This window comes from Vombatus ursinus, unplaced genomic scaffold, assembly GCF_900497805.2.
Source record: "Vombatus ursinus unplaced genomic scaffold, bare-nosed wombat genome assembly UNPS02014812.1, whole genome shotgun sequence".
Taxonomy (NCBI): domain Eukaryota; kingdom Metazoa; phylum Chordata; class Mammalia; order Diprotodontia; family Vombatidae; genus Vombatus; species Vombatus ursinus.
Window position 1 is genome coordinate 88,751,617 of NW_020954590.1, and position 19,996 is coordinate 88,771,612.

The 19,996-nt window shown below is 38.6% G+C and overlaps 1 long non-coding RNA gene across 1 annotated transcript; it reads left to right on the forward strand.

Annotated features, from left to right (window-relative positions):
* Positions 1–116: 116 nt before the first annotated feature.
* On the forward strand, positions 117–16,576 carry LOC114054321. Its single transcript, XR_003570452.1, has 4 exons — positions 117–278; positions 10,829–10,978; positions 15,768–15,816; positions 16,553–16,576. It is a non-coding gene; the product is annotated as an uncharacterized LOC114054321 (long non-coding RNA).
* The last annotated feature ends 3,420 nt before the right edge of the window (positions 16,577–19,996 follow it).

Below are 19,996 nucleotides of genomic sequence, written 5' to 3' on the forward strand. Positions count from 1 at the left end.
GCTTGGGCCGGGTCGGGACTACGAGTGCCGTGAGGCAGTGCGGCTCAGGGCCCCAGCGAAGGAAGAAGAGGAAGGGGAAAGTAAAAAACTATGGTAATACAGAGGAAAAACAAGATGGTTCGCTTTGCCTACCGGGAGTTGTAGTCTCGCGCCGCTCCTTGGCCCGCCTGAAGGCGCAACCTTGAGCCAGCGAGGGACCACATTTCCTAGGTTGCCCTACGGTGGTACCTGTTGCACTTCCCTGCCGCTTCGCAAGATTGGGAGAAGGAAGGGTGCCGGTGAGGACCCGGTGTTGCATGCCGGGCAACAGAAAGCAAGTCGCTTGTGTTCATAGCACCTTTAAGTGGGTGGATGGGTTGATGGAAGTAGAGAGAGCTTTTGGGAAATGAGCATGCAGGGAAGTACTGGGTGGGGAGGTTGGCAGGAGGTGAGGACCAATGGGTGTTTGCGGGGGATGGGGAAGAAAGGAAAGGTTTCGGATTCCCCATGGCCTCAGGGGATTCCTCCCTGGTCTTTTCAGCCTCTGTGCTCTTCCCTCCTCGCCCCTCCTCCCAGTCAAGGCGGGGACTCTGGAGGCAGCCTTTCTAGCTAGGAACTGTCACTCCGGGAAATGAGTTCAGTTTCTCTTTTCCGATTCATCTTTGCTGCTCACAACGTAAAGGTCAAGAGAGCTGAGTCATCTGGGACTAGGGAAGGCGTGGGCTGCCAGGGGAAGGGGGGCAGCCCGGGCCACCACCTGCTCCTGGGAAGAGAATCCGACTGACTACAATCAGCCGGTCGTGCCTCTCTCTCTCCAGGTGCAGTGTTTGTTTACCTTTCAAGAGTTATTTTTATGACCTGCCATTAACCTGGACTGCCACACTTAATCCTACCACGTTCCCCTCCACGCACCTCCTAATGGACCTTGATAAATCACAATCTCTCTCTCTCTCTCTCTCTCCCCCCCCCCCCGTGTGGTTGGGGGTGTGTGTGTATGTACACACATATCTATATGGCATACAAACTGTGCTGTCATCAGCACTCTTCACTTTTCTGGAACAAAGTTTATCTTCATGGAAATGCTGATGTTGCTTTCTGGAGACTTAGATAAACCGCCTGAACATTTCTGTAAGACTTCGCACAAAATGTAGACAGAAAGTACTGAGCTTGAGGTCATGTGAGCTTCAGAGGCTGCCAAGGAAGCTGCCCGTCCTATTAGCTGCTTTGACGCTAGTCACATGAATGTTATGAAATGAGTGCTCTGGAAGGCAGTTAGGTTGTTCCCCCCACCAGGATCTTGGTGTTGATTCACTTCCAATAGTTGTCAACTAATTTAGCCAAAAAAGAAAAGTGGCTTGTAGATCACAAAAGCAAAACGATCCCTGTTGTCTCTTAATTCTTCTTCTCTTTTTTTAAAGCCCAAGTTATCTTTTTTTTTTAATACAGTTATACTATTTCACTTACTGTCATAGAATTCATTTTCAAATGCAAGCAATTGAAGTGATAATGTAATGGCTCCATAGCCAAACCTTGCCAAGTTAAATAAATTCTTCCAAAACTAATTGCTGAGAATTAATTCAACTCTGTGTTTTCTGCAGAGTAAGGATGTCTCTCTCACAATGCCTGGCATATAGTAGGCATTTACTAAATGCTTGTTAAATGGTTCAATTTAGATCAATCCTGTTTCTAAGCAGTTGTGGCGTTCATATGTATTTTTTAAAAAGCATCACAATAGTATGTACAGTAATATGATTGCTCATATGTAATCAAATGCTAACATAGCATTTTAAGACTCTAAAAGCACTTTGCATATAGTATTTAATCAAACCTTAGACAAGTAGTAAAGCTGATTAAAAATGGGAAAGGGTGTTGTAATAATAAATATTCTTTCAAGAGCAATTTGATTATTTACTTTTGTTTAGAGAGGACTTGGAATTTCTGAATATTATAAAGGTAAGAAAATATGATTGTCTAAAACCGACTTTTTCAGGTTTACATATATATGTATATAATACGCTACCTCATATATATGCACATATACAATGTATCATATGCAATAGTCTTTATGTACATGTTAATATACAATATGCATACAACATATAAGTTTGAAAAATGTAATTTTTAGATAATCATATTTTATCTAATTTTTTAAAATAACATTTAAAAGTTCCGGGTCCTCTCTAGACAAAAATAAATCATCACATTGCTCTTGAAAGAATACTTATTATTGCAGCCCCCTTTCCCACTATTTAATCAGCTTTACTGCTTGCCTAAGTCCCTGAAGCACTAAGAATATCAGACTTTTATTTAGTACTTCTTCCTAAGTTCCATTACATGAATTATCAAAAACCTTCACAGCATCCTAGTAGGGTAGATAATGTCATATCTTACTCACAGCATCCAAGAACCTCAGAGTTAGCCAGGCTCTTAGAAGCCATCATCCCTGTTCTGTAAACAGGAAAACTAAGCTAAAACAGTTCTGTGTTTCCAGCAATCTCTTGGTAATCCAGCACAACAACACATTTTCTTAATTTCTAGCATACATATGTTATAATCAGGAAGATAAACCTAGAAATAATAGAAGTAATGAGCCAGGTAAGGTCTAATCTGGAATCAAATCCAAAAATGCTTCTTGGAGGAAGTGTATTCTGAAAAAAAAAAAAAGAGAGAGATCATAGTGAAAATGAATTGTATAGTATGTTCTGAAATGAAGAGATGCCATACAAAACAGGCTAATTAAGAACAGATTGGGCCCTAAGGGTAAGCAACCCTCTTTCTTTTCTCCTCTCCCCTCCCACATATTAAATGAAGTTTTGGGAGAGCTGGTCTTGGTTTGCTTCCCTGGTCTAAAGGTTGATCCAGTCAGCCAGTCTAGCTGCCAGGCTGAGGCCAGAGTGCTTTGCCATGGTTACCAGGCCAGAGCAGTGCCCAGTCACCTTGACCCCTGAGCTATGCAGCTATTTGGTGAAAGGAAGAAGAGAGGGAGAAAGGATTCCAACAAGATTCATTTTTGAATCTCAAAATCAGAGGAAATGTTCTCTCCCTACTAGTGATGAGGCAAGGAGGTGGGGGAGAGGGATATATCCGAGTAAATGTCAGTTCTGGTGATATAGTTTGGGGTTGCTGGGAATCTCGAAATGTCAGGGCAGTGTCGGCCTGGAATGAATTCATACACTTAAACCTTCTTCCAGTCAAGTGACTAGGCTTATTACACTGCCTGTAGTGTGGGTGAGAATCTTAAGTAATCTGCAACTTATGGAGATGAGACTGATGCTTATCTACAAACGGGACAGTGAAAGCATATGGATAGGATTAAGGAATGGTAAGTAGTCTGGGGTGGACCAGGTGCAATAGCAAAAGGACTATCAAGTCGGCTGATTAGGTGATCTAAGTGGGCTGGTTTGGGCCAGTTGCCCCAGAAGGAAGGACCAGTGATCTGGGCTGCTGTAAAGTACGGGACTAACAATCCAGTATCTTGAGGCCAATAGGTGTCCTTCCCCTAGCAATATATCTTCCATACAGATATGCAACAATTTTTTTTTAAATAAAAAGTTCACATTGATATAGCACTTCATAGTTTTCAAAGCACTTTTTTCACATCTCTCCTCTCCCCTCCATACATGGGGTATCATGCCCTTACCTGAGGGTGTTCTGCCCAAAGGAAGGTAAATTTTGATGGCTGAATCCTACCTAGTTAGTTATCTTGGGGTGTGCTGGCTAGATTTCTTTCTGAAACACCAGGCCTTAAACCCAATTTCCTCAGGCTCTCATTGACTGGACAATAGGTACCTGCCCAAGCACCACCACTTAATGGTTACTTTTTGGACCCTCCTGGCTCAGAGTGAATGTAAATAGTAATTGTTTCTCTTTTGGCCAGCAACCCTGAGGGTCTTGGCCTTCCAATTTGATTTTTTTTTTTTTTAAATTAAAGGAGCTATCCTTTAACTTACTTCTTAAACAGGCCACTGAAAGGGCATTGCCTCACGAAAAGCAAGACCTCAGAAAGACCTTAGCTGTAAAAGGCCAATATCTCCCATTGCACCCTGGTCCATCTTCAGTTATCCTGATCAATATCTGGCCACTGGACCCAGATGGCTCTTGAAGAGAAAATGAAGCTGGTGACTTTGCACAGCCCTCCCTCACTCAAATCCAATTCATTTGCAAGTCATGTTATCATCTTCCTGATATCATGGTCCTCTTCAAGAACCATGAACAAACCATGCTACAACAACCTGTGAGATCAAGTAGTAGTATCCCTAGTTTATTTATCTATTTCACATATAAGGAGGTTGAAACTTAAAAAGACTAAGTGATTTGCTCATAGTGACCCAACTTTATATAATACAGTAAGCACTTGAACCCTGGTATCCTGCATTCTTTAACTAGGGATCATGTCTAACAATTGAATTGAATTTCTCAATGCATGATAGGCCCCTATTTTCTTTTGTGAGCCATTGATTTGGGGGGGGGGGGGGGGGAGTCAATCCAAGACCCAGTGAGTTAAAAAGGGAACTTAACAATTTTATTTAATTGGTTTTTGTGTTTTTCAGAAAAAATGTAAAACTTTCCATTCATAAGCTTTTATAATTAAGAATGAGGAACACAAAATTTTATATGGTATATCCAATGAATAATGAATATGCTTCATTTTCAATTCATGGCCAATTAAGGGAAAAAGACTGAGGAACAGAAGAAAAGATATGAGAGAGAAGTAAAGTAGACTAGGGACAGGAAATTAAGCCAAAGTCTTGCAGAAAGATCCACCCAATACATTGGAAGACTTCTTTGGGTTCTTTTCATATTTTGTGTATGCCAATGGAACATGCAGGCTATCTATTGTCCCTTCTCCCTACATAACAGGCCTTCCTTCATATATATTTATCTTTAATGACATTGCAACTCACCCAAACAACATCTTTCATTCTACTTTTCTCATGCAAATCTTCATCAGACATGTGCTACAGCCCACATTTTACAACATCCCCACATCTTTCCATTATCCTTAGGTTTACTTGCAATTCTGATTTTTCTGAGATCCTGTGATTGGCAGCCACGGTGGATCACCAGGAGAACACTGGTATTAAAGAGTTGGGCTTTATCAGAAATGGGCAGCCAGGTACCATTAAAAGTGTCACATAGGTTCCCAAATGAACTCATCCTGTTCAATTCTGGGCCTGGTTCATTATATATCTGTAATACCTGGGCAAGCTATGCTAAGTCATTCACTAAAGTTCTACTCCACTGTCACATGACAACGTGAAGGTAGCTATCAGTTATTGAAGGCTATGTTAGTAAAGCATAAAGTTTGGTAGTCCTGCAAGGCTAAACACTCATTGCATGCAAACCTGCTGAACAACTCTATCTTTTGACCTGGTATTCATAGAGGGAAGAGCCAGGCTAATGCTGCCCTCTATAATCACAGGATGCTGGAAGAACAGGTACTTGGTTTGATGTTTAGCAGATTCATACCTACTTCTCCCAGTATCTCATCCCCGTCCAGCTAAATCCTACCATGCTCCAGTCACTTTACTCCACTGCCCTCTGGAACTTCAGTTCTATTAGTATAAAACTTGGCTCTATTCTAGATCTCTTCTTAAATTCTTTCTATCTTTTTGTGTTCTCATAAATCTAGCTCTCTCTTGGTCATCCTCGTCAGTACTAATTACTCCTCTGGTATCCCTAGATGTATTAGACAGGCAGATGAAGGATGCATGTTCCTTGCTCCCTATCACCTCTTCCAGATTCTCCATCACCATCATTCAACAATCTGTCCTTTGGGGTTCACTCCATTTGTCTAAAAGTCTGGTTCTAATCAATCTTCTTACCAGCCTTCAGGTCACTTTCCTTCATTTTCTAAGGTATTGAATATCTAGTTCACAGTCTTTCCATCCCAACCCTTGCCCTCATACTTGGAGACTTCTGTGTACATGTTGATGTTTCCTCAAATGCTCCTGACATTCAATTAATCAGCCTCCTTAATTCCCATGGTGTGTATCTTCACAACAACTACCCACAGAGATGACCATATGTTGACTCTTTTGTTCACCCATACCTGTGCCACCTCCATGATTTTGAACTCTGAAATTTCTCTTATTATAACCTCCTTTCTCTCTTCCTAAATCTGCTTTTTATGTCCTATCATCTCAAATCCGTGTCCAAACAAAACTCATCACATTCTTCCCTATCTCCTTCACAGTTCCCTATTTCTTTTGAAGACAACCATCATTTTTATGCATGTGAGATTCCCAGCTCTCACTCCCTCTCTTTCTCCATATGTGTGTGTATACACACACACACACACACACACACACGTATAATATGCAGGTATATACACACACACACCCACACACGTATCTCTAATTTCTTTCTTCTGACCTCCAGTTCTATATCACTTAATGTTTACTATGCAACTCCAATTGGATGACTTTGGAGATCTGACCATGATATTCCCATGTTCAGAAACCTGCCGGGGTTCCCCACAGAATGATTCTAGGATAAAATACAAATTCTAGTCCCTTCCAGTTTAAAATCCTTCACAATCTATCTCTGCCGACTTTACAGCCTTATTTCATACTAATCTTCAGAAGTTCTGTTTCATCCAAACCAGAATACTAGATGTTCTCTCAATACTCCATTTCCTGACTCCAAACCTTTGCATATATTATCTCCTATACTTGGTATTCGTTATCTCTGCTTCTCAGAATCCTTTTATTCCTTCGACTCAGCTTGGGCTTCTCTGTGAATCTTTTCCTGAACCCCACAGTATCATTGTTCTCAGAATACCCCCCACCAAGATTATACTTATCTTTTAAAATGTATCTTCTGAGGAGAACTTCAACCCATTGAACAGGAACTGTTTTCAGTTTGCAGCTAACATAGCACTTGACCAGAATAGGTACTTAATAAATGTTGACTTAGTTTTTAGAGTTGAGTTGAATTGGCCAGCTAATTTCATTGCTTATCTTCCCTTTCCAATTTTTTCTTCCATAGTTTCCATTTCTTTTCCATTTTTCCTCTTCACTCCATTTATAAAAACATTTTTAAACTCTTGTTTCATCACTTCTCTCCTGTATTTATGTCTTGAGTGTCTCTGCTACCATAATGGCTCACTTTTTTGTTTGCTCATTCTTCCAGCCTTCTTCCTGATTTTGAATTTAACGTTCAGGGCTAGGTTCTTCTAGGGGGAAGGTCTAGAGTGGTGCTGTTGCAGCTTTCTTGGAGTATTGAATGTTGTATTATTCCAGGATCTCAGTGACAGTCTGGGGATCTACAAGCTTTCAGTGTTCCTATAGTGACCTGATTTAGAGCAAAGTTGATGCTGCCCCCATGGTCTGAGCTCTGCAAGTTTCTGACCTGGGTTTGGGTCTGGGCAAGAGTAGACTGCTGCTGGACTTGCCCTTATCAGCCAACTAAAAGCTCTGTTGGCTCAGAGCAGTAGAATTACAGGTTCTTCTTTAGTCTGGGATGTCCTCTTTGGTTATTCTTCTGCAAACTGGGCTAGAAGTTAGAAGTGAAACTTTTCTTTACACCTGAGGTCTGAGCCACACCACTGCTGCTCTACAGCTAGCTTCTGAACTTTTTCCTTTCTCCAAACACTGTCCAGGGCCTCCCTACCCTGGAACATCACTGCCATGTGCATATTCCCTTTTACTCTGTCCAAGAACTGTGACCTGGGACTGAGTAGTGAGAGACAAAGCTTCTAGGTGGCAGTTTTCCTAATCATAGGTCCCTAGTGTGGGCCTGGGATATGGATCTGAGATCACCTCTTGCCCTGGTGTAGTCTCTCACTGGATGCTAGAGTGCTTTGTGTATATCACAATGCAGCATGCTTCTTGCCTGAGCCCATCTCCAGTGCCCACAAATCTCCCTGCCTATCTCCCTATGCTGAGCTGGGCTGGACAAGGTCTCACATGACTTTTTTCTGCATTTCCCTGTCAGGATTTGGTCTTGTCCATTTTCTAGAACTGTTAGGAAGAATTTGTGCAGAGGAGCTCATTACATTGCTTCCTATCACTCTACCATCTTGACTGTGCTTCAAGTGAAAAACTTTTTAACAGTTAGAATTATGCACAAGTGAAATGGACCATCTCAGGAGGTAGTGAGTTCCCCCTCACTGGAAGTTTCCAAGAAGAAACAGGCATTTCTGTGTTCATCCCCTTGTCAGGGATGTCATAGAAATGGTTCCTGTTTAGGTATTAGTTGGAGTAGTGACCTTTGAGATCCCTTCCAATTTACATTCTAATCAGTGGTCCCTGATTTGGGGATCACCTAGGAAAATTCTAAGCAGAAGGAAGTTGTCCTGGGAGGACTACCTCTCACTATACAAAACTCAAGTTTCAGCAAACAAAACTAGTAATCTAGTCTTCAATAAATCCAAAGACCTAGTTACTGGGGTAAAACTCATTATTTGACAAAAATTACTAAGAAAAGTGAATAACAGTCTGGCAGAAGTTATGTTTAGAACAACACCTTACACTAAATGCTCCAAATGAATACATGACTTGGATATAAAAGGTGACATAATAAACAAATTAGAGTGAAAAAAAAGAAATTACCTTTTGGATTTATGGATAGGGGAAGAGTTCACAATCAAACAAGGGATAGAAAGGATCACTGAAGATGAAATGGACAATTTTGATTACATAGAATTTTAAAAGTTTTGCACAAACAAAACCAAGGTAGCTAAGAGTAAAAAGGAAACAGTTAATAGAAAAGAAAAAAAAATCTTTACAGCAAGTTTCTCTGGTAAAGGTCACATTTGCGAGGCATATAAGGAAACGGTTCAAATTTATAAGAGTAAGAGCCATTTTGCAACTGAGAAATGTTAAAAAGGATATGAACAGTCAGTTTTAAAGGGAAAAAAATCCAAGCTATCTATAGCTATATGGGGAAATGCTCCAGATCACTAGTAATTAGAGAAATGCAGTTTAAAGCAACTCTGAGGTTCTGCCTAACATCCATTATATTGACAGAATCAAGGGGGAAATGATAATTGTTTTAGTGCTGAGGAAAAACAGTCACTTTGATACATTGTTGATAAAGCTGTGGCAGTTGGTGGTGTGCTGGACCTGGAGTCAGAAAGACCCAAGTTCAAATCCAGCCTCAGACACTTCTTAGCTATGTGATCCTGGGCAAGTCCCTTAATCTCTGTTTGCCTCAGTTTCTTCAACTGTAAAATAGGGATAATAACAGCACTGACCTTGAAGGGTTGTAAGTCTCAAATGAGATATTTTAATGTGCTTAGCACAGTTCCTGACACATAGTAGGCACTATGTAAATACTTATTCTCTTCCTAGTGAATTAGTGCAGTCATTTTGGACAACAGTTGGGGACTATTCCAAAAAAGTTACTAAACTGTGCATATCCTTTGACCTAGCTATACCACTACTGGCCCTATAACCCACAGAGACTGAAGAAAGAGGGAAAAACAGCCATATGTACAAAAATAATAACAATTCTTTTCATAGTAGCTAAAAATTGGAGACCAAAGGGGTGTTTTATTAGGGAATTGTTACACAAATTATGATATGTGAATGTAATGAAATACTATTATGCTGTAAGGATGAAAGACAGAATTTGAGAGAAAACTGAGAAAGTTTGTATGAATTGATTCAGGGTAGAGGGAAAAGAGCCTGAAGAACTATCCGTACAATAACATGAACATTGTAAAAATGGACAACTTTAGAGGGCTTAAGAACTATAATCAGTACAACCATGATTCCACAGGAGCCAGGATGAAGATATATTACCTACTTTCTTATAGAAGTGATACAGAATGAAACAGATTTTTTGGACATAACCAGTGTGGGAATTTGTTTTGCTTAGCTATGCCTATTTGTTAGAAGGGTTTTCTTTTCCTTTTTTTTTTTTCAGTGTATGTGTGGGGGGAAGGTAGTGTGGAGGCAGAAAGGGAAAAAAACCACTTTTTAATTGAAAAAAATTTAATTAAAAAAAATCAAGCTTCAGTAACATTGAAACTTGGGCAATTGCCATTTTTGTCATTGCCATTATCTTATTTCATTTCCATTCAACAAACGTTTCCTGAGTGCCTGATATCCAAAGGACAAAGTTTAGATAGGACATGGCCTCTATGGATTCAATTAAATTGAGCAAATATTAAGTGCGTGCTATGTACAAGATACTATTCTGTCAATCAATCAGTTTTAAACCTGTATCAGAATCTGGCCCTGCATCAGGGCCAGTAACCAGAGTAACCAGAGAGACTGAGACATTTTCTCAGGATTCAAGGCCACTGGGTCAGTGAAATTTGTGTAGGCTTCTAGGACTGTACATAGAGTTCTGAGAGAAAGTCCATGGAAAGAAAGTGGAGACAGTGTACACTAAGGGGGTAAAAAGTTGAGTCATCTCCATCTTGTATTCATTAGGAATTTGTAGAGTTACTCAGCATGAAATTCATGCTTCTCTGATCTTTTCTTCAAAGACTGAAAGAAGAGGCAATTGCTAAAGCATTGGGCCACCACCCAGGTTAACAATTCAGCTGCTGCTAGAAAAGAATGACCAGAGACTACTGAGCCTAGTGGATCAGGCTGGGTGGGATGATCCTTGCTGACCAAAGACAGAGTCTTGCTCCCACCATTCAGGAGAAGGCAGTTGCTTTTAATTGTATCACTCCTTTGGAATTGTGCTTTACTTCTCTGCAAGTGGAAGGAATTAACACAGAAAAAAGTCTGGTTTAAGTGGCAACTGGTTGAATCCAGTCAGCAGGTATCCACAAGTGTTCCCCTTTCCCCACTGCAATTTCTGTCCATTTCTTTGCCATTGTTTATTTTAGTGTTATAGCAAATATATAATAGTGACCACTGACATTTCTTTATATATTGTTCTGTAGGTGATGGAAATTGGCAACCAACAGAGTCTGGAAAAATGTCCAGAACCCATTATGGAGGCAAGCACCTGCCTTTAGTGGGATGCAACTGAGCAATGAACTCTCCCCAAAACAGGTGGTGCCATCTGCAACTGCCTTCTAAGTCAGCTCAAGGTGATTAAACAAGAGAAATGAAAAGGAAAAGAGATATTTATAATCTTAATCTGAGCAATCACTCTCCTAGATTTCATATATGTGTATGCATATGCATGTGTATGTATTTAATATTTGAGTGAGGCCCAAAGCCTAGGACAAGGGGAAGGGGTAGATATAAGGGAATGCACTGAGGTGGGCTCACCTGTCTTTCTCTACTCCAGACATCAGAGCTTGTACTCCAAGAAGGATTTACTCATCACAGGTGGTATATCAAAAATGCTACCCAATCATGCATTTATAAGGATATCACTGTGTTAGGTACTTGGAATACAAAGACAGAAGTTAAAATGTCCTTTCCTTCAAGGAGCTTACATCCTTCTAGGTCAGGGAATTGTTACCAATTTTATGTCATGCACTCCTTAATCTGGTGAAATGAAAGTACCCCTTCTCAGAATAACATTTTTAAATGCATAAAATAAGATGCATAGAAAAGAAGCATGGTGTGTGTGTGACAGATACACACATACAAAGTTCATGGACCACAGGTTAAGAGCTCCTGTTCTAAGCAGTACAAATAAATAACCGATAAGTAAATACAAGAACATTTTTGAAAGGAAAGAGCTTTAACATAGGAATCTCAGGAAAGATTTCTCATAAGAAGGGATACATGTGCTGGGTAATGAAGGAAGCTAGAGGTTCTCCATGGCAGAGATGAGGAGGAAGTACTGTATATTGTCACACAAAGGCACAGAAGTGGATATGATATGCTGCATGGGGAGTGTGGTCCAAGTAGGCCAATTTGAAGGTATTTTGAATGTGGGAAAGGGATGAATGGGAAATAAGTCTGGAAAGGTTAGAGTTCAATTGTAATGAGTATAACATCAAGATGAGGAGGTGGTGTTATATCCTATAGGCAATTGAAAGTCACTGAACATTCTGTGGGGTAGGGGGAGTAGCGTGAGGAGGTGACATAGTAAGAGCTGTGTTTTAGGAAAATGGTTTTGACAGCCGTGTAGAGGATAGAGTGGAAAGAGGAGAAGCTAGAAATCTAGTAGTAGGCTGTTGTAAACCCACTGGAGAAGGAAATGGCAAACCACTCCAGTATCTTTGCCAAGAAAACCCTATGGACAGCATTGGCATGCTGTGGTCCACAGGGTCATGAAGAGTCAGGCAACAACTGCAGAACAAGAAGAAGTAACAATCTGGGTGAGAGGTAAGAGTGTCTAAATTAGGATGGTGGCTATCTGAATCGAGAGAAGGGAACAAATGGGATCAATGGAGTGGAAGTAGAATTGATCATTCTTGGCATTGGGTGAGTGAATAAGGAGAGAAAAGATCAAAGACACTTTTCAAAGTGAACCTCAGCGACTGTAAGGTTAGTGATCCCTCCAAAAGAAACAGGAAGTCTGAAGGAGAGGCAGGTGGGGGTGGGGTGGGGAGAGCAATTTCTGTTCTGAACATGTTGAGTTTAAGATGCAGATGGGACTAACCACTAATTGGGTTCTTCTGCAAGCATAATTTAATCTCTGATGAATGAATGATTGTACTGTTGAAAGAAACATAGGGTAACCCCAACTAATTACATTGATTAGGCTTGAAACAATATGACATTAGATGAAAGAGTGTTGCAGTGAGGAGTAGGAATGGCCTCAATGTTATAACTATGTTTCGTGACTTTATGGTAAGGTTTGGTTCTAATTTATTAATAATAACAACAAACAATATATTAATAACTATTGTGAAGACATGTTGGTCAGGGCAGTGTTATATAGGGTATGCATGTGTTGTCCAATGTTTTAAGTTTCAATGTCTTAGCCCTAGCACTCCAGTAGAAAACAAGTTTTCAGAGGGCACAGACTATGACAATTTTTATCTTTGTATATGTTGACTTTGGTTCTTAAACAACATACTATAAGGAGCCCTACCACACACTTCATAAATAATAACTCATGTTACTTTAGAATATGTAGTACGTGGGAGGGGAATTTTAAGTAGCATTCCCCACATTTTATAAATGAGAAAACCAAGACTCAGGTTAAATGATTTGCCAGAATTACACAACTTAGTAAATTAAGTAGTCAGAGCCAGGATACAAATTTAAATTTCTCCTAGCATTTTTCTATTGCACCATGCTGCCTCTCGATGTTTGTTGTTGGTGTTGCCATTATGACATGGTGACACATACTTAGACATGATTAGAAAGGGAAAAAAAAGGAAATGAGAGGGAGGCAGGCATGGTGAATGAGCAATCCTCAAAGCCAGGGAGGCCTAGGTTCAAGCCTCGCTTCTGATACCTGCTGACTATGTGACCCTTGGCAATCATTTAACCTCTCACTGCTCTAAGACTATAAATTACAGAGAATTTGCCAACCTGCACTTGTAGAGGGAGTTTCTTTGCTTGGGGCTTCCCTCTACCAGTGAAATCAAAGGTCTTTCACCATATCTAACAGGTTAAGTGACTTTTCCAAGGCCTCATGGGTAGGAAGAGCCAGGATGGGAATCGAGGTCTCCAGGTTTCAAATTCAATGTTTTATCCACCATATTAGCAATTATTGGAAAGTCTTAAAACCCCAACTCTTGGAGTTTAATTTTATATGACATGTAACATGTTTTTTTCTCTGGGTATATTTCCCACAGCTTATTTTAATCAACAACATACCGTTCATTTCAGCACCAAAGCTCAATATATTCATGAGCAAACACCAGGTATTTTCATAATTTATTAATGAATACATAAGTAATACATTTAAATAAACCAGCAATATGTAAAAATTACCATCATTTCTTGGCTCATATAGGTTTCATATGTTAATCCTAGAATGATAAGGAAAAACTTACTTTTCCACATCCCTTCAGTTAGTGTATGAGTATCTAAAAGTAATGAAAAATAATCCTTTTGAAACCAAGTTCTGCAAGCCAGTATTTTGTAGGCTACGTTAACAGTCACTGCGCTTTTCATCAGTGCTATGTTGGTGCATTGGCACTAGGTGTCAGCAGACCACAACTACTCAAGAATTAGTGACTCAAAGGATTTATCTGTAAGAAAAGGCCCTAATGTTATAAACAGACTGGATAGGCAACCTGACATAGTAGATAGAGAGCCAGCTTCAGATTCAGGGAAGACCCTAGTATAAAAAATTTTGACAAATATGACCCTTTACATGTCATTTTACCATATAATGCCTAAGTCAACCCTCCAAGACTACCAGTTGGTAGAGGCATGTTTCTCATTGGGAATTCCCTCCACCAATGAAATGATAGGTTCAGGATGGGGCAGGGGAACAAAAGTGACAGGCTCTGAATAATTGGTTAATGTTATCCCTGCAGAAAAAGGGAAATTTATCATCTAACCTTTCCTCATTCAAAAATAAGGTGGAAAATACGTTAAATATAGCTAGAAGAGATCTGAAATGCTAATGTTTCCAAACAACTCAGTCAGTGTTTGACATAATTATAAATAAGACATTCATATTTTTTAAAGTGTATGGTTAATTCTGTTTTGTAAGCGCAGCCATAAGAATAGATACCAATGATTGCTCGTATGGGGAAAGAGTACTGAGAGGACCTAGACTCCAATTGGGCTCTTCTCCTTCCTATCTGTGTAACTTTGGGAAAGTAATTTTGTCTCATAGGACTCTATTTCCTATCTATAAAATGGAAGGTTGGACGGATGACTTCTGAGGTTCCTTCTACATCTAGGTTTATGATCTTATATAATTGGCCCTTGTTTAGGTATAAGAGGGGAAAGTACAGGACTTGGAGTTGGGACATTTCCACCTTTGTGACCTTGAGATGGTTACTTAATTCCTCTTGGCTTCAGTTTTCTCATTTCTGAATATGGGAATGATAATATTTTCAATGTTATCTCACACAATGAAAACCTTTAAACTGCTTTATTAATGTTATTTATTATTTTAATATCTACTATGTGCTAGGCCTCTAGATTGTATGCCTATTGTCAGAGGTCTAAGTTTGCTCACATCAGATACAAAGATAAAAACCAACATGGTCAATTTCTCTCCAAGAGCTTATGGGGTGAGGGATGGCTGGGGGGAGGGGGGAAGAGGATTGTTTGGGGGATGGAAAAGTGACTAAGGCTAAGATATACTGAAACTTAAACACTAAAGTGTGACTTCAGTATATTCATAGATTTATATGAATTTGGCCGCTATCACATCAGCAAAGAGTTTATTGGTGAAGTTCCCCTTGAAAGTAGACCATACCAAGCTCAAGATGCCATTTTGATCATGACAGAATGGTCAGTGCTTTAGTAGAGATTGAGTCAGAGCAAAAGCAAAGCCTCAAATGGTAACGATCAGAGACTTGAGAAGAAGCTATATCATGAGATACTGTCCTAAGGATGGTAATATTATTCTGAGTAGTTTAAGATGTTGAGCTAGGCATTCCCTATTGTATATCTCAAGGAACTTGGATCATTTCCATTGTGTGATGTGGGAATCAGAGTAAGGCTTTCATTTTTCTGTTAAGGAATCAAGTGAAGGAGCAGCTAGGTGGTGCAGTGAATAGAGGTCCAGCCTTGGAGTCAGGAGGACCTGAGTTCAAAACTGCCCTCAGACACATGACACTTACTACCTGTGTGACCCTGGGCAAGTCACTTAACCCCAGTTGCCTCACCAAAAAAAAAAAAGGAATCAGGTGATTAAACAAATTATGTAAAATAACAGGATTATAGTGCATATTTTGATTGAAATAAATAAAGCAATTTGACCAAATCACTGAGTGTTTTGCCTTTCTTTGAAGGGTGTGTTATTAATTTTGGCTCTTCTTTTTCACATAATGCCTTAAGTACCTGTACTCAAGAACCCTAAGTAATTTCAATCGAGACTTCTGAAAAGGTAAAATTTACTTCTTCAGTACTTTGAAAGATCGATGTTTTCATGTGGGTATACTTTCCTCCACATTTTAGTGGATGAAAAAGATGAAATTTAATAGGAATAAATATAAAGTTCTACACTTAGATTTAAAAAATCAGCTGTATAAATACAGGATGACAGAAACTTAGCCATTCATTAAAAAAAAAGACCTGTTTCCTATATATTTGTCAAATGAGACTTTTATAAAAGAAACTGGCTGTAAAATTTATTTCCCCGTTTCCTGCTTTCTTTCTAATTTTGGCTTCATTAGTTTTGTTTGTGCCAAAATTTTTTAACTTCAGGTGATCAAAATTACCCATGGTATTTTATTTGCTATGGCACTAATAGGTATATTAATTTAGAGAATATTGTAATTTTTGTTATATTGTCTTAGCCTACCCATTAGCAATTATATTTTTCCAATTGCTCAGATTTGTATTTCTGTGAAAAATGTTTTGTAATTGTGTTCATATAATTCCATTGCATGTCTTGGCAGATAGATTCCCAAGTATTTTATACTGTCTACAATTATTTTAAGTGCATTATATCTTTCTATCTCTTACTGCTGGGTTTTGTTGATGCTATATAGAAATGCTGATGATTTATATGGGTTTATTTTATATCCTGCAAGTCTGCTAAAGTTGTTAATTGTTTTAATTAGTTTTTTTAGTTACATGGCTAATTCATTGATCTGCTTTCTTTCTTTTATTGATTTAAGTATTTAGAGATACAAACTTCCCCTAAGTACTGCTTTGGCTGCATCCCACAAATTTTGGTATGTTGTTTCATTTTTGTCATTATCTTTAATGAAATTATTGATTATTTCCGTGATTTGTTTTTTGACCTGCTCATTCTTTATCATTAGATTATTCAGCTTCCAGTTAATTTTTTAATCTATGCTTCCATACCGCTTCATTGAATGTAATTTTTGTTGAATTATGGTCTGAAAAGAGTTCATTTTATATTTCTGCTTTTCTACATTTGGTTGTGAGGTTTTTATGACCTAATATATGGTTAATTTTTGTGAAGGTGCCATATATATTTGAGAAGAAGGTATATTCCTTTCTTTTCTTATTCAGTAAACTTCAGAGGTCTATCATATCTAACTTTTCTAAAATTCTATTTAACTCCTTAACTTCTTTGTTATTTTTTTTCATGGTTAGATTTATCTAGATCTGAGAGGGGTAAATTGAAGTCCTCCACTAGTATAGTTGTACTATCTGTTTCCTTCTATAATTAATTTAACATTTCCTTCAAGAAATGCCATTTAGTTCATGTATGTTTAATATTACTTCATAGTCTATGGTACCTTTTGGCAAAATGTAGTTTCCCTAATTTTCTTTTTTAACTTGGCCTATTTTTGCTTTTTCTTTGAGATCATGATTGCTACCCCTGCCTTTTTTACTTAAACTGAAGCATAATAGATTCTTCTCCAGACATTTATTTTAACTCTACATGTGGCTTTCTGTTTCAAGTGTGTCTCTTGTAAGCAACATATTTCTACCTGATTTCTAATCCATCCTGCTATCTACTTCCATTTTGTGGGTAAATTCACCCCATTTGTATTCACAGTTATGATTGCTAACTATGTATTTCTCTCCATCCTATTTTCTTCCTTCCCTTTGTTTTTACCCTGACCCCTCCTCAAAAGACTGTTTTGCTGCTGGCCACTGTTTCCCTTAATCTGCCTTCCCTCTTATCAGTTCCCCTTTCTTTTATCCCCTTCCCCTCCTACTTTGGGTAAGATGAATTTCTATACTCAACTGTGTATGTGTATATGTATTTTTTTCTTTTCTCTTTGCACCAGTACAAGGGAAAATGAGGTTCAGACATTACCCACCCCCACTATTTCCCCTCCATTATAAAAATGTTTCTTTGTGTACCTCTTTTATGTGACATATTGAGCAAGTTCTGGCAATGTGTGCATCAATCTCATCATCTATGTGTATGTCCTTGGAAAACATACCGCCAAAGTAAGTGAACTTTATCTACAGGAGTCAGAATTTCTCCATTTGCTGTAACTGATGTTTCCACATAAGGATGGTGTGACACTGGCTATTGGAGAACCCCTATTTTCTTGGTGTTAATTGTTAGGCCAAAATTGGCACAGGCAGTGGCAAATTGATCCATACTTTGTGGCATCTCAGTCTCAGAGTCTGCATTGAGTGCACAATCAGCTGTAAACGAAAAGTCATACATCAATTTTCCCTCCACTTTAGTCTTTGCTTGTAGCCTTTTCAAGTTAAATAATTTACTGAAAGGAAGTGTGGGAGAGAAAAGGTGTTAGACTGTCTACCAAACTGAAGATCTACCGAGCCATTGTACTGACCTTATTGTTGTATGCCTGTGAAATCTGGACAGTATACTAGTACCATTCCAGGAAACTTAATTACTTCCACTTGAATTGTCTTAGGAAAAATCTGAAGCTCACCTGTCAAGATAAGGTACTGGACACTGAAGTCTTTTCTTGAGCTGAACTGCCAAGCATTCAAACTGTACTACAGAGAGTGCAACTCAGATGGGCTGGCCACATTATTCAAATACCAAAAGTACATTTCCCTAAAGGAATATTTTTATGGAGAATGCACACAAGACAGGCGCTCACATGGAGGTCAGAGGAAGCACTATAAGGATACTCTCAAGGTCTCTTGGAAGAATTTTGTTATCAATTGTGAGACATGAGAGACACTGGCACAGGACAATCCAGCATGGTGTGCCTACATCAAAGAAGGCGTTGAGCTCTCTAAACAAAGCAGAATTGCAGTAGCTCAAAAGATATGAGATGCACAAATTTAAAGACATCTCCACTCCAAATATTCATATGGACTATTAGTGCCTGACCTGTGGTAGAGCCTTCTGAATTCGTATTGGTCTGATCAGCCACAATCAGACACACTGTACCTTGACCCTAACATAATGATGTCATTTTGGTCATCTTCCAGAACAAAGGACAACAGCCAACCAACCAACCTATGTGAGATAATTCTTCCTTTCCCAATTCTCATCTCCCGACGCATCTCTCTTTCTCACCTTTCTATTTTTCTTTTGAGATCATCTCAACATAATAGGCACCCCCACTCTCTCTGTCTAAGTACACTCCTTCTAACTGCCTTAATTGTGATAAAGTTCTTAGGGTTCACATGTATCATCTTCCCATTCAAGAATGTAAACAGTTTAATTTTATTAAAGTCTTTATGATTTCTCCCTCATGTTTACCTTTTTATTCCTCTTTTGGGTATTGTGTTTGAATATCAAATTTTTTTTTATAGCTCTGGTCTTTTAAATCAGGAATGCTTGGAAGACCTCTGTTTCCTTAAATGTCCACTTTCCCCCTGTAGGATTACACTCAGTTTTGCTGGGTAGGTTATTCTTGGTTGTAATTTTATCTCCTTTGCCTTCCAAAATGTTATATTCCAAGTCCCCCTTTCCTTTGAGTAGTAGTTGCTAAATCTTGCGTAATCCTTATCATGGCTCCATGATATTTGTTTATAGCTGCTTTCAATATTTTCTTCTTAACCTGGGAGCTCTGCAATTTGGCTATAATATAACTGTCAGTTTTCATTTTGGGATTTCTTTCAGGAGATGAGTAGTGGATACTTTCATTTCTATTTTTACTTCTGGTTCTAGAATATCAGGGCAGTTTTCTTTGATAATTTCTTGAAATATACTGTTTTGGTTCTTTTTTTGATCATGGCTTTCAGGTAGTTTGATAATTCTTAAATTATCTCTCCTTGATCTATTTTCAGGTCAGTTATTTTTCCTATGAGATATTTCACATTTTCTTCTATTTTTTTCATCTTTTTGACTTTGTTTTATTGTTTCATGAAGTCATTAGCTTCCACTTGACCAATTCTAATTTTTAAGGAGTTATTTTCTTCAACAAAATTGTGTACCTCTTTTACCATTTGGCCAATTATGATTTTTGAGAAGTTCTTTTCTTTGTTTTTCTTTACCAAGCTCTTAATTCTCTTTTCATAATTTTCTTGTATTGCTCTTATTTATTTTCCCAATTTTCCCACCACTATTCTTACTTGATTTTTAAAATCTTTTTTTTTTTTTTTGCCCTTTTTATACTTCTTTCTTTAGCTCTTTTAGGAATTTTTGTTGGGCTTGTGTTCAGTCTACATTTTTCTTTGAGGCTTTGCTCGTAGATGTTTTTAAG